Raw genomic sequence first — 13112 nt, forward strand, 5'->3', positions numbered from 1 at the left:
TTAACAATCCTGTAGTCAACCAATCCAATGAGGATAACAATACCTCAAACCCTGGTTACCTGGTATAAAAAGTGCAAACTTTTTTATTTTTCTTTATTTTAAAGACACCTGGGGAAATAAAACATTCGATATGACAATCAATAAGCCAGTACAATAACTAACTGCAATGGCATCTAGAATATCAGATAAGTTTCACCTCACCACAATGCACTCCCATCATGGTAGTCTGGGCATAAAGGTGACCACTTATGTTGGTGTCCTGCAGACAGTAAGGTTAAAAGGGTTTAAATAAACAGGGATCTCAAGAGATGTTAAAATTGAGGGGAACACTGGTACCAGCACTCTGAAGTTAGACAAAAATGCATGGACATTACCAAAACTTGGCAAACTGCTACAAAAATCTGTCGAACAAGATACGCTAGGCTTAAAGTTTCTGACCAGAAGAAAAACACCATCAGCAGTTTGCAGGATATCGGGTTCCACCCACTTGCCATCCATTGCACATTTCTTGAAGTGGACTGCTTGTGGTAAAAGTCCTACAAACCACCTTATATGTAGGCAGTAAGCCCCAAAGGCCCTAGTTTTAGGGAATGAGATCACCAGTCATGTCTCCAGGAAGTTCCACACTTCTGGGGTGCCCTGGAGGTAATGTTAATGCTTGGGCTGGTGGAGTTGTCAAGAAGTCTCTCTGGGTGTGCCCTTCACTAGTACATTCAGCTACCTGTTACCTCAAAAAGATCCTGGGGCTCCGGTCATTGATCAATGTGCCCTGCCTTTCGCGGTGACCGCCAGCCTCATTGGAGAGTCTGAGAAGACAAGGGGATTGTTCCTTGTTGTGTTCTTCAGATGCCATACATTGCGTGAAATTCAAGGGGCAATTATGTATTCTAGCATTCCAGATAAGAGCTCACTTTAGTATCTCATGCCGTGAGCAGTACAGATATACATTTAAATTACAGGAAAACACCAACAGTACAATAAACTATTGCTTATTGTTGAAGACTGTAGAATCCTGGTTTGTTTAATAAAAGGTCAGCAAAAGGGTATACAAGTCAGCCCAGTGCTTCCAGAGGAGGTTGGTGGTGGAGCGACAGAAAGCGGGCAGGATTCTCACCCACCTTCTCATGGCTCTGGAGGACTGAGGGATGCAGGGATATGAAGGTTGTACCCAGGCCACCTAATGTCCATTTCTTTTGAGTGCTCTCCCTTTGTACATATCTGGGGCTCCCAACAGATTTCTCCAAGTGCTATCAGTGGCTCAGCCAAAGATGCTGTCAGCAGCTAACATGTAAATAAAACAAATATGAAACCGACAATAACCCAATTTGTGAAAAAATAATGACAATGGCACAGTGCAGGTGGACATCCTTTGGAATTTCCTTATAGCTCTTACTAGAGGTAAATGAGAGCAATTTCAGCTAGAATGAATAGACACAGGAAAGAAAAAAGAAAAGAACTTGACACGAAATTGAAGGAATTAGGAAACTGGCAAAAGGTGGTAGCTGCCACGGGAAATAGCCTTTACAAGCACACATTGCCTTTACCACACATTTTTTTTACCACGCAAATGTCTTTACCACACACGTAAAGTCTATTTAACCCCTTTGGCACCATGGATGTAATGGTTAAGTCTGGTGGCGCAGCGCTGGGGCACCAGTTACGTAACCACTACGTCCTGGTACTGGCCCACAGGGAGAGTGCTAGCGCTCCCCCCTCTGGGCCTCCCACCTCCCTCCCCTGGGCAGGGATGGAAGGGGACTCGCTTCCCCTTCCACACACCATCTAATGACGCGATTGCACTCTTACATCATTAGAGGGCGCTGGTTGCACTGGAAGCCATTTGCTTTCAGCGCAACCTCGGAAAAGAGGTGAGTTTCTTCTCCGGCTTGGAGGGGGGGTGGAATTCCTCTAAAAGAGGAATCAGGGGAAGGGAAAGTGTTTTCCTTTCCCTCAATGTCTCTTTCAGCATTCCTGCTGCCCGATCACTATCAGTCAGCAGGAATGCCCACTAGACACAAGGGATTTCATTTTGGTTAATTACATGTAGCGGGGAGCGGCCCCTTGGGCAATGGTCGCTATCCTTTGGGGAGCATTATGTTTTACACTATTTCTGCCCCCCTCTGGGACAGATCGGCCAAATATCTTTAGGCCAATCTGCCCCCCCGGGGGGTGGGGAGGGGGGGGGGGAAGGCCACGTTGACACCAGGGATTGTTTACTTTTGTTTTATTTGTGTGAGGGGGCGGCCCCTTGGGCAAGGGTTGCCGCACAAAGGGGGGACAGCACTGTTGGCTATTTCTGCAGATCGGCCTACTATTTTCAGGCCGATCTGCCCCAAGGGGGACAGAAGCCGCAGACACCAGGGAAGAATGTTATTCGTTTTTGTTTTGTGTTGGGACAGCCCCTGGGGCAAGGGTCACCCCGCAAAGGGGGACACAACTATTGGCCATTTGGGGGAAGATCAGCCTTTTTTATTTTAGGCCCATCTGCCCCCCAAACCACTAAAGCACCAGGGATTCTTTTTGTTTTTTTGTGTGGTGAAAGGGTCACCCCCCCCAAAGGGGGCACATGACTGTTGGCCATTTGATCAGCCTATTATTTTATGGCCCATCTACCCCCCAAGGGGGGCAGAAGCCACTAAGGTGCCAGGGATTGATTTTGTTTCTGTTGTTGTGTGGGGGGGGGGGGGGAGGCAAGGGTCACCCCCCAAATGGGGCACACAACTGTTCCATTTCTGCCCCCTTTGGGGGCAGAAGCCACTAAGGCACCAGGGATTGTTTTTGTATCTGTTGTTTTGTGTGTGGGAGGGCAGCGCCTTAGGGAAGGGTTGCCCCCCAAAGGAGGCACATGACTGGTGGCCATTTCCGGCGCCCCTTGGGGACAGATTGGCCTATTATTTTTAGGCCCATCTGCCCCCAAGGGGGCAGTAACCACTAGACACCTGAGGACATTTTTAAATGTTTGGTGGAGGGGGGGTATGTCGACTGGCAAAGTATTTGCATTTGTGATGATAATGTTTTATTTCTCCTTTTTGTTCTAGTTCAAAGCTTTTGTTTCCTTTGCTGTGACTCCTTGCGGTTTTGGCAGTGGTTGACCAGCAGTTTGCGTAGTTGCATGTTTTAGGTAAGAAAAAACAGTTTACTCCAAATGAGTATTGCTTCCATGCATGAATGACATTTTGTAAGGGGTGTACTAAATGCAGGATTGTCTATGAAATTGTCCTTAGATTAGTGCACAATGATATTTGTGTTGTCCTATGTGTAATTTTCTTTTCTTTTTAGTGGGATATCATTGGTGATTGTTGTGGCTGTGCAGAGTAGTTGCTGGGGAGTCTAGCTTTTTCAGGCAAGTGAGTGGTATAGTTTTTGAGTTTATACTCCGTGATAAAGCCACACTTTGTTTATTATTTATTTTACACAGTGCTGGTTGTTGGTGGTGCATTTGTCCAGCTACTTTTCATAGAAGGGTCATGGCTAGCCACAGGGTGACCGGTCAGCAGGTTGTTGGTATGCTTTTTGAGTCATCTTCTGACCATGATTAGGAGACTGACTCTGCATCTGAAGCAGAGGAGGAGGTGTGTGATTCTGGCAGTGAATTTTCTGTCCGAGAGGAATCTTCTGATGAGGAAGCCACTCTCAGTGCTGATGATGAGCCTGTTTTAGAGGAGGACACTGATGTGCCAATAGTGCAGCAGCCTGGGGCTGAAAGGTTTCCCATTGGAAGACCCAAACATGGAGCAGCCAGAGATGCCTGCCTTTACTGGTCTCCAGGGGTGTAGAGTCAATAGAGAAAACGATTTGTCTGTCAATTTCTTTCAGTTGTATTTTTGGGACAGATTGTTGAGCAGACTAATTTGAAGGCGGAGCAGTATTTGAGGGACAACGCCGGCAGACTTAGGCCACACCTGAGCTAGCCGGTGGATTCCCACAAATCTGTAAGAGTTGAAAAAGTTCCTGGGTTTAACTTTTTTGATGGGGCTGATAAGGAAGCATTAACTGCCTTCATATTGGTCTTCTAGTCCCTTGATGGCAACTGCTATATTTCCTGCAACCAGGAGTCATAACCAGTATGCGCTTCTTCTTTGGATGCTGCATTTTGTTGATAATGCTTTATCCTTGCAACAAGATCACACTGATTCTTACCGTCTTTTTAAGATTAGACCTGTCCTTGATCATTTAGTAGTTTGGTTTCAGAGGTCTATGTTCCAGGGAAAGAAATAGCTGTGGACGAGTCTTTGGTCCTGTTCAAGGGTTGTTTGGTTTTTAGGCAGTACATTCCTAGCAAGAGGGCACAGTATGGAACTAAAATGAATATGCTGTCTGAAAGTAGTACAGGATATGTTTATGATTTCCAAGTCTACTCTGGTAGGGATTCCAGTATAAACCCCCCTGGTTGTCCGTCCACTTTTGGAGTTAGTGAGAAAATTGTGTGGGAACTTGGTAGACAACTGTTTAACAAAGGTCACCATTTACATGTAGATAACTTCTACACTGGAGTGCAGTTGTTCAGGGAACTGTTCAGAGTGGACACTGTTGCTTGGGGCACAATCAACTCTAACCGAAACGGCTATCCAAGGGAGCTTGACTGTAAAAAACGTGAGAGAGGACAGTGCCTTGCGTAATGAGGAGCTGCTAGCTGTGAGATCTGCACATAGGAGGGATGTCTACATGCTGACTACCATCCATGATGAGCGTACTTCCCCTGTGACTGTTTGGGGTCAGGCTGCTGAAGTGCACAAACCTGCGTGCATTTTGGACTACAATAAGCACATGGGTGGTGTAGACAGAGTAGATTGGAGGTTGGAACCTTATAGTGCTGTTCGTAAGTCTTAAGTTTGATATAAGAAGGTAGAAAATCATCTTTTCCATTTGGCAACTTTTAATGCTTTTGTTGTGTTCAAGAATAGTTATCCAGAGTTTCAGGAGTCTGTCATGGCGAGCCTTGTTGTGGTGGAACAGGCAAGAGTTCCTAGAGAAGCAGAGGTGGAGGATGTGGCTAGATTGAAAGATCGCCACTTTCCTGAACATATTCCTCCCACACCCAAAAAGACTTTCCCGCTAAGAAATCTAGAGGCTGTGCCCAAAGATGTATCCGGAGGTAGACTCTTATGTACTGCCCAGATTGTCCTTCAAAGCCTGGGCTGTGGGTGGCTTGCTGTTTCAGGAGTTCCCACACCTGAAAGAATTATTGGGAACTACCGTGAGCGTAAACTCTCTGTTTTATATTTTCATATGTTGAGTTTCACAGTTGGCATTACTGTCATGTATATAGTTAGAGCTACTGTGTTGGTAGTTTTGTACTTATTTATAATTAGTTGGCGGTTTCTTTGTTGTGTAAAAAAAAAAAAGTGATGGTGGTGTACGTGGTGTGGCGCTTGGCTAGCAGTGTAAATAGTGACATGCTGCTGGCCACTACAACACGCTGCTAGCCAAACGCCAGCCCCGTCAGCTGGTGTGATTGCTGTATCAGGCATGTGGGCATATGAAAGTGATGTAATGTGTTGGGCACGCTGCTGGCAGTGTGAATGGTCTTGTGCAAGTCACATACGAAAGGTGTGTGAATGGACTTTGAAGTGGTTGGTGCCTTGACGTGGTCACCCCGATGATGAAGCATGCCACCAACTAGGTTGGTGGGTGAGGGGTCTTTTTTAACATAGCCTAAGTGCGTTTCATTTCACAATTTTGTTTTTTGGATCATCACAGAAGTAAGAGTCTTGGTAGTGTGCTTGCTTCTTCTTTGGGAAAAAAGTACCAACTCTAGATTAGTTTGAAAACTGGACACCCGGTGGAGTCCGGGGAGCTGTGGCTTGCGTGGATCCCCCAATATTTTCTTGCCCAGACTCCTCTACAAACCTCAAAATATGCCTAAAAAAGCATGTTTTCCTCTCTTCTCTTTGCAGGATCACCGTGCCGGCACAACCTTCCTACAACCCAGTGTTCCCCTGTTTCCCTAGTAAAATTATACCTCACTTGTGTGGGTCCCCAAAGCAGAGTCAGCCTAAAAATGTATAATAAAAGAAAATTGTGCTCATCAACTCGCTGTGCTATCCCCTCAATCTCTACACATTTTTTACTCTTCCCTGTTGCAAGCACCTGAGCCACCCACACAAGTGAGGTATCAATTTTATTGTGAGAACGCTGGGTAGAAGGAAGTTTATGGCTCTCCTCAGATTCCAGAACTTTCCATCACCAAAATGTGAGGAAAAGTGATTTTTTTGTGCCCAAGTTTGAGGTTTACAAAGGATTCTCGATAACAGAACCTGGTGGGAGCCCCACAAGTCACCCCTTCCTGGATTCCTCTAGGAGTCTAGTTTCCAAGAATATAGAGGTTTACTAGGTTTCCCTAGGTGCCGGCTGAGCTAGAAGCCAAAATCCACACCTAGGCACTTTGCAAAAAACATGTCAGTTTCCTCTGGGAAAATGCGATGTGTCCCTGTTGCTTTTTGTGGCATTTCCTGTCGCGGACGTTTGTGGCTCCTCTTATATTCCAGAACTTTCTATCACCGAAAAGTGAGGAAAAGGTGTTTTTTTGCCAAATTTTGAGCTTTGCATAGTATTCTGGGTCAGAACCTGGTGAGAGCCCCACAAGTTACCCCATTCTGGATTCCCCTAGGTGTATAGTTTTTAAAAAAAAGCACAGGTTTGGTAGATTTCCCTAGGTGCCGGCTGAGCTAGAGGCCAAAATCCACAGCTAGGCACTTTGCAAAAAACACATCTGATTTCAATGTAAAAATGTGATGTGTTCATGTTGCCTTTCCTGTTGCGGGCACTAGGCCTACCCACACAAGTGAGGTACCATTTTTATCGGGAGACTTGGGGGAACACAGAATAGAAGAACAAGTGTTCCCGCCCCTTGTCTTTCCCTACATTTTTTTCTTCCAAATGCAAGACTGTGTGTAAAAAAAGACATCTATTTGAGAAATGCCCTGTAATTCACATGCTAGTATGGAGACCCCGGAATTCAGAGATGTGCAAAAAAACACTGCATCTTAACACCTTATCTTGTGCCCATTTTGGAAATACAAAAGTTTCCTTGATACCTATTTTTCACTCTTTATATTTCACCAAATAAATTGCTGTATACCCGGTATACAATCTGCACTATGTTGGCAGAAATGTGGTGCTACAGCCCCACTACAATATTTGGCTAGGCACTGTTCAAAGATATCAAAAGTCTAGGGTGCAGCCCAGCAGATACTATCCTGGTCCTACCTAACAGACACACAAATCCCCGCTACCCTTTAAAGCAGCCTTTTGATGCAAGATACGATACCAAAGCATAGATCCTGCTCATTCCACCTGTGGTGAAAATCTCTATGGCGCAAAAGGGTGATATCTTTGGAGAAGTATGGGTAATAGTCATTCATTTCCAATCAGAGGAATACAATGAACTCATTTTCCCTACATATCCAAGAGTGTTACAAATCCTTCCGCAGAGTCAGAAATTTGACAATGCTCAATAAAGTGGTATTTGTTGGACATGGATTGATGATGGTAAGCCGAAGGTAAACAATGGAAAGTGAGTCATCATCCCTTTCTCCACCCCCAACTCCTCGTAGGAGAGCATCATTTCTTAATCTTCTGGGGGGGGGGAGGGAATAGGAGAATAATTTTAAATTTAGTTCACTATCACAAAATAATGCCTCTTCCCCGCAGACAGCAAAGGTGTACATGTGTACTGTGGTAAGACACGAGTAAAAAGAATTGACATATAAAAACAGGTAAGAGTGTGGCAGAGACAAGTAGAACAGTGGGGGTGGCAATTAACAACATATAAGGGAGAAGCATAGATGTGGAGAACTGCCAAAATAACCCAGAAACAGAAGACAATACCCATGTGGAGAAAGGTGTTATCTCCTTTTTAGTCAAGGTTTCTGAAGAGGAGGGAAGACAGCAGGAAATGGGTGTGTGGGGTGAGAACCACTGCACTATTGAGAGGTGGTTGGGTAATAAGCAGCCCTTGTCCTCTAAAACAGCACAATGTTTGTTAAGGTGTCTATGAATCATATCTCACAGTCAAAGTGGAAGTGCTTAATTTGTAAATAAAAAGGTCCCGGTGCCCAAAGCCCTTCTCTTAAATACGCTCCTGCAGCAATTAAATGTTTGAACACGGCATACTAAGGCGGCGTAATCCTGAAGCCATCTCAGGCCTCTTCAATCCAAGCCAATCCCTGCCCCTTCAGATCACTCTTGCAGCTTTCTACTTTCTCCCTTTGTGACGCTTTTTCATTTTTCCCTTCCTCCGTCTGCCCCATATGTGTCTTTTGCTCGCAGCAAATGCTTGAGGCAGAAGAATAAGCCCTGGCCCTCAAAAATAAGTGCCAGTGCTCAGCGGCGGAAACAAGAAGCACAAATTAAGCACTGCAAAGTGGTGTTTCTCACCTACCCGGGTAGTCCTATTTATTTTATTTTATTTATTTTAGTGATCCTATGGCTGCATTTTTCCAAAGGGTGAAGCTAGTCATATACCTCTCTGAGAAAAGGAACAATCATACCCAAGAGACAGAACTCACGCAGGCTTTGAATTTATTACTCTTCACTAGACATGATCTTTTGTTTTCTGCAATAAAGAACTGCATCCACACACTAGTACTATGTCCCTCCTTTTTAGGTTAAGCGCACAAGGGCTTTGACCGGTTGTAAGTATTGTGGACTTTTAACCACGCCCATCACTTTCATTCGTTCCTGGGCTTGCCTTTCAAAAATCACTTGATGTCATTAGTAAATGCTATACATTTGTCCCGCCTTGAGGCGGTTTTTGTCAAACCTTGCAGACTGCCCTGTTACAAGGATTATTGCACGATTGCCAATATACTTCAGCGTGAGTGAACTATTTATTTTATTGTGTCCCTCCCATTCGTGCTGCAAGGCAGCCATGGCACTCACAGGGTGAACAGGCACAACAGCGTGAACTTGACTGGCGGTACGGGGACCTTTATTCACAGTTTCGTAATTAGAGTAATTTCTTGTGGCTCTCTCCTTAAAACACTTGAAATTGGTAAATGCTTTACGTAAAACAGAAATCCTCAAAGCGATAACGGCTCTTCCAGCACAGCACGAGAGCTGATACTACAATATTCACTGCACTCGGGAAACTCGCTCCCTAATGCTTTGCAGGGCATTACTTTTACAAAACGTTTGTGCTCATTAGTCAACATGTGGTGGTCCTAGGACAATGGGACCACCTACAAAATATTCACCACAATGTGCTCTGTCTATGTCATCTCTGGATCCCCACACTGGGTTAGTGGAGACCCCAAAATAATAACCCCACCCACCATTCAGTGTCTTTTTAAGCGCTCTCATGGTTAGAACTTTTGTTTTACAGCTGGGAATAACTTGTTTTTTTAAGGGCCTTGTTTGTAATATCATTGCTATAGGCCTGCTATCCCTGAAAATGTGTAATACACTATGCTCTCTAGGGGCTAAATATATAGTTACACTGCGTTATTCATTGCCATTTTCTTTTTGCGTGGTTATGACCTGTAGGGGCTAACTATATAGTTACATGACCATGTTTCTTACAAATGCTATTTTCGTTGTGGTGTCTTCTAGGGGCCGTTCTGAGCATTGCAGTCAACATACTGTAATTTTTGAAGCACGAAAACTCACCCCATAATGCTTTGCAGGGCATTACTTTTACAAAATGTTTTGCTCATAACAGCCTGTGGTGATCCTAGGAAAATGAGACCACCTTGAAAAACGCTCTGTCTACATCATCTCTGTGTAACCACACTAGGTTAGTGGGGACCCCAAAATAATAACCCCTCCCACCATTCAGTGTTTTCTAAGCTTTCTCGTGGCTAGAACCTTTTTTTTTTTTTCTTACAGCTCGAAGAAGTTTTTCTTTTTTTTTAAGGCCTTGTTTGTAGTATTATTGCAGTAGGCCTGCTAGCCCTAAACACAGCCTCTCAGGACTAAGAATAAGGTTACAGGGCACTCCTTTCTCCTGTTTTTTCCATGGGGTTATGCCCCCCAGTGGTTAAGAATATGGTTACATGACCATGTTTCTTACAAATGATATTTTGGTTATCGTGCCCTCTAGGGGGTCTTGAGCATTATAGTCTAATACCAAAAGTTTATTTCTGATACAGGTTTATATGATAATTGAATATGTTTTAATAATTTCTCCTTATTACAATCATAACCATGATTCAGGCCAACTTAACATCCTTATTACACTATTGGTCCTCTGTGGCGGTCTTGTTTCGGTTTTTAGGGAATTGTGTTAGCCAGCCAGCAACTCTGATGGGTTGGTGAAAGTGGTACTCTATTCGAATTAGCATGGCAGATTTAAATTAGGATGCTAAATGGCCACATTTTCATTTTTGCTGCGAATAGAGGAAGAATATAAATGGAAGTGCTTTAGTTATATGCAGGGCCACTGGAATTATATGGCAGGAAAAGACGAAATTATGAGGCAGGGTTGACCAATTTATGTGGCAAGAAAAGTCAAATTATGAATTTACAATGCCAATAGCTCTAACTCGAGCAAATGCGAGACCTATTGCACTGCAAATAGTTGTTTACATTATCACCATCCTATTATGGCTTTTTACTTTATCAGTAAGATTTTAGAAACTTCAAAACACTGCTCTCAATACTGTGTCAAAGGGGCTACTCTCTTACGATCGCTAGCTTGACACCTATAAATCAGGTGGGGAATAGGTAGTAATAAAGCTGAATATCAAATGCAGCTGCACCAATTAAAGTGTACAATGGTCCAAATATTTTGTGTAACAAATTCTACTTCATTCTCTCGGCGAAAGAGCAACACCATTGCAACCAAGATAATCAAAACTTCTACCTTGTAATTGATTATTTCTTTTGTTTGAACAACTAAAGGGGGTAGATTTAGGCAAGTTATGTAAAGTAATCATTTGTAAATTAACTCTGACATTACAGTATAGCCTGGTGGCCTAAAATCTAGTGCAGCTCATATAAGTATATATTTCACTTACCAGATGCAACATCTCTGTTTAGAATTTAAATTAAGCAAGATGTCAGCTGATGCTCCAAGATAGACACCTCTCCTATTGTTTTAATCTTAAAAAAGCACAAGCAGGCACATTATAAAGTACTTTATAAGCATGTATCTTAAAGGATTCTCTCCATGGATATCGTATTTTGAGTTGTCATTACGTGATCTAGAAGCCAGAGAACTTTGGAATAGTTCTCTTCCATGCAAGCTAACAAACTATTGAACAAACAGGTGAAAATGCTATCAGGCTTGCTGGACAGGAAGGAATTCAGCAATAAGTGTATCTTCAAATTGGCACTTACACTTTACAACACTACCAACATTAAAGAATATTTGAGGCAACCATGATCCTTTAAATCCGGTCTGACAGCAAGGGCTCACTGGTGCAGCAGAGTAGAGTGAGGTGCATCTGAATCATTAACTCCTATTGAGTGCATCTGTCCCAATCTTCTGGAGTTATGCAAATGGTGGCTAAAGCCTATATTTAGACTACTAAAGATTCATACATGTGCCCCGGAATCCTGTCTGACGGCTGACTCAGGTCAGCTCACAGCAATGGTTTTAAGGTTCATGAAGCAGGCAACCAAACGACTGAACGGCCAAGCCCCAACGAACGGCTCAGCGAAGTGAGGAGCGCGGCTGGAGACCTGTGCTGTGGCGGATGTGGCATGGAATGAGCCATCAGCCCTGCACCGAAAGAGAACTTTAATCTGCTGCTTTTAAACCTTACTGCGTTTGTGATTCTTGCTCGACTTTCACTATTAGTCAGATCATGGCACACCGGCTATGGCTTTTGATGCAGGTATTTATATGGCGTTAGTAGCTGCTTTATGTTCTGTGCTCATTTTTTATATTAACGGTACTGGAACAATTTGGGACACCATACTTCACCTGGTTATATTGTGGCCAATGAGGGTTATGAAGCAGCTAAGTTCTAAGGGATGTTTTGCACTGAGCTCTTAAAGAGGTTGTACTGTGGAGAGTAATTGGTATATATTACGGCACAAACATTTAGTAGCCGTGGCACACACGGAAGATGGTTGGGTTGAACCATCCCATCGTATGGCTTCTCAAAATCATAGCTAAGCTGCAATACTGAAAACTTTTAGGACGAAATGTTGGGCATACTTGACTTATGGAAATGGACGGGCAGGTTCCACCAGTACTGGGACCAACTGCACAGTCCTAGCTGCTGACGTTAGAATATTATTTTTGTTTTTTAAATCTCAGCTATGGTTTTTTGGTGGTTTGTTATTTGAGTATAACTATTTGAAGTAATCAGACAATAAATAAACTCAATTTCTACCTCATTATATTTCTCGGATACTAACCTTTACACCGTTTGTAAAAATCTGCTAAAAGCAAACATATCATTGCTGAACTTACGATGCCATCCCATCCCCTACACCCCATGAAAAGGAAGCCACACATCCAATCATCCTCATATTTTCTCACATTAAGTGCTGCAGGACTACTTTATATACATAATATTTCCAACAACATTGTTTGGACCATCGTATTTGTAATTCAGCTGTCATTGCTACTTTAATATCCCATTATTTCGCCACCTTACCGCAGCCTACATACTGCCATAAATTACACGCTCTTTCCTTGTAATGAACCAATCAACTCGCTAGTTATGGGTGTTCTGATTGGTGATGTTATATTCTGGGTAACATCATGTATGAATCTAGAAACCTGTAATTCTATTTTTATTTGATTGATTTCTGTATCTGAAAGCCAAAGTACAGTTAAAGGAATGAAATACCTAACTTTGGACAGATTAATATAGTCAGTTAATTTAGCACCCAAAATGGTCTACGATAATCAATGGTAAGTTAGAACTTCTAGTGAACATACCTCCGACTAATATCTGGGATGATATTATTCTCTCAGGATTTCCCCGAAATATATTTTTAATGATTAGGTAGACTGAAAAAGAGCTGGGTAATTTATGCTTGCAAAGGGATAACATCTTACAAGCCCACTGAACTGAGGACAAAGAGCACAGAAAAATATAATAAGTAAGGAAATGATTATAATAAATTGTTTTTTTAAGGAAGATTCTATACCGAACAATACTTTTGTTACTAGATGGCGTGGATAGGTGGGACTGGCATCGTGTTCACTTACT

General features: G+C 43.0%; 1 protein-coding gene across 1 annotated transcript in view; it reads right to left on the bottom strand.

Annotated features, from left to right (window-relative positions):
* The window catches only part of PIP4P2 (phosphatidylinositol-4,5-bisphosphate 4-phosphatase 2), a 125662-nt gene that overhangs the window by 41768 nt on the left and 70782 nt on the right, over positions 1 to 13112 (bottom strand). The window lies entirely within an intron of this gene.

The sequence above is a fragment of the Pleurodeles waltl genome, chromosome 2_2 (genome assembly GCF_031143425.1).
Source record: "Pleurodeles waltl isolate 20211129_DDA chromosome 2_2, aPleWal1.hap1.20221129, whole genome shotgun sequence".
NCBI classification, from domain to species: Eukaryota; Metazoa; Chordata; class Amphibia; order Caudata; family Salamandridae; genus Pleurodeles; species Pleurodeles waltl.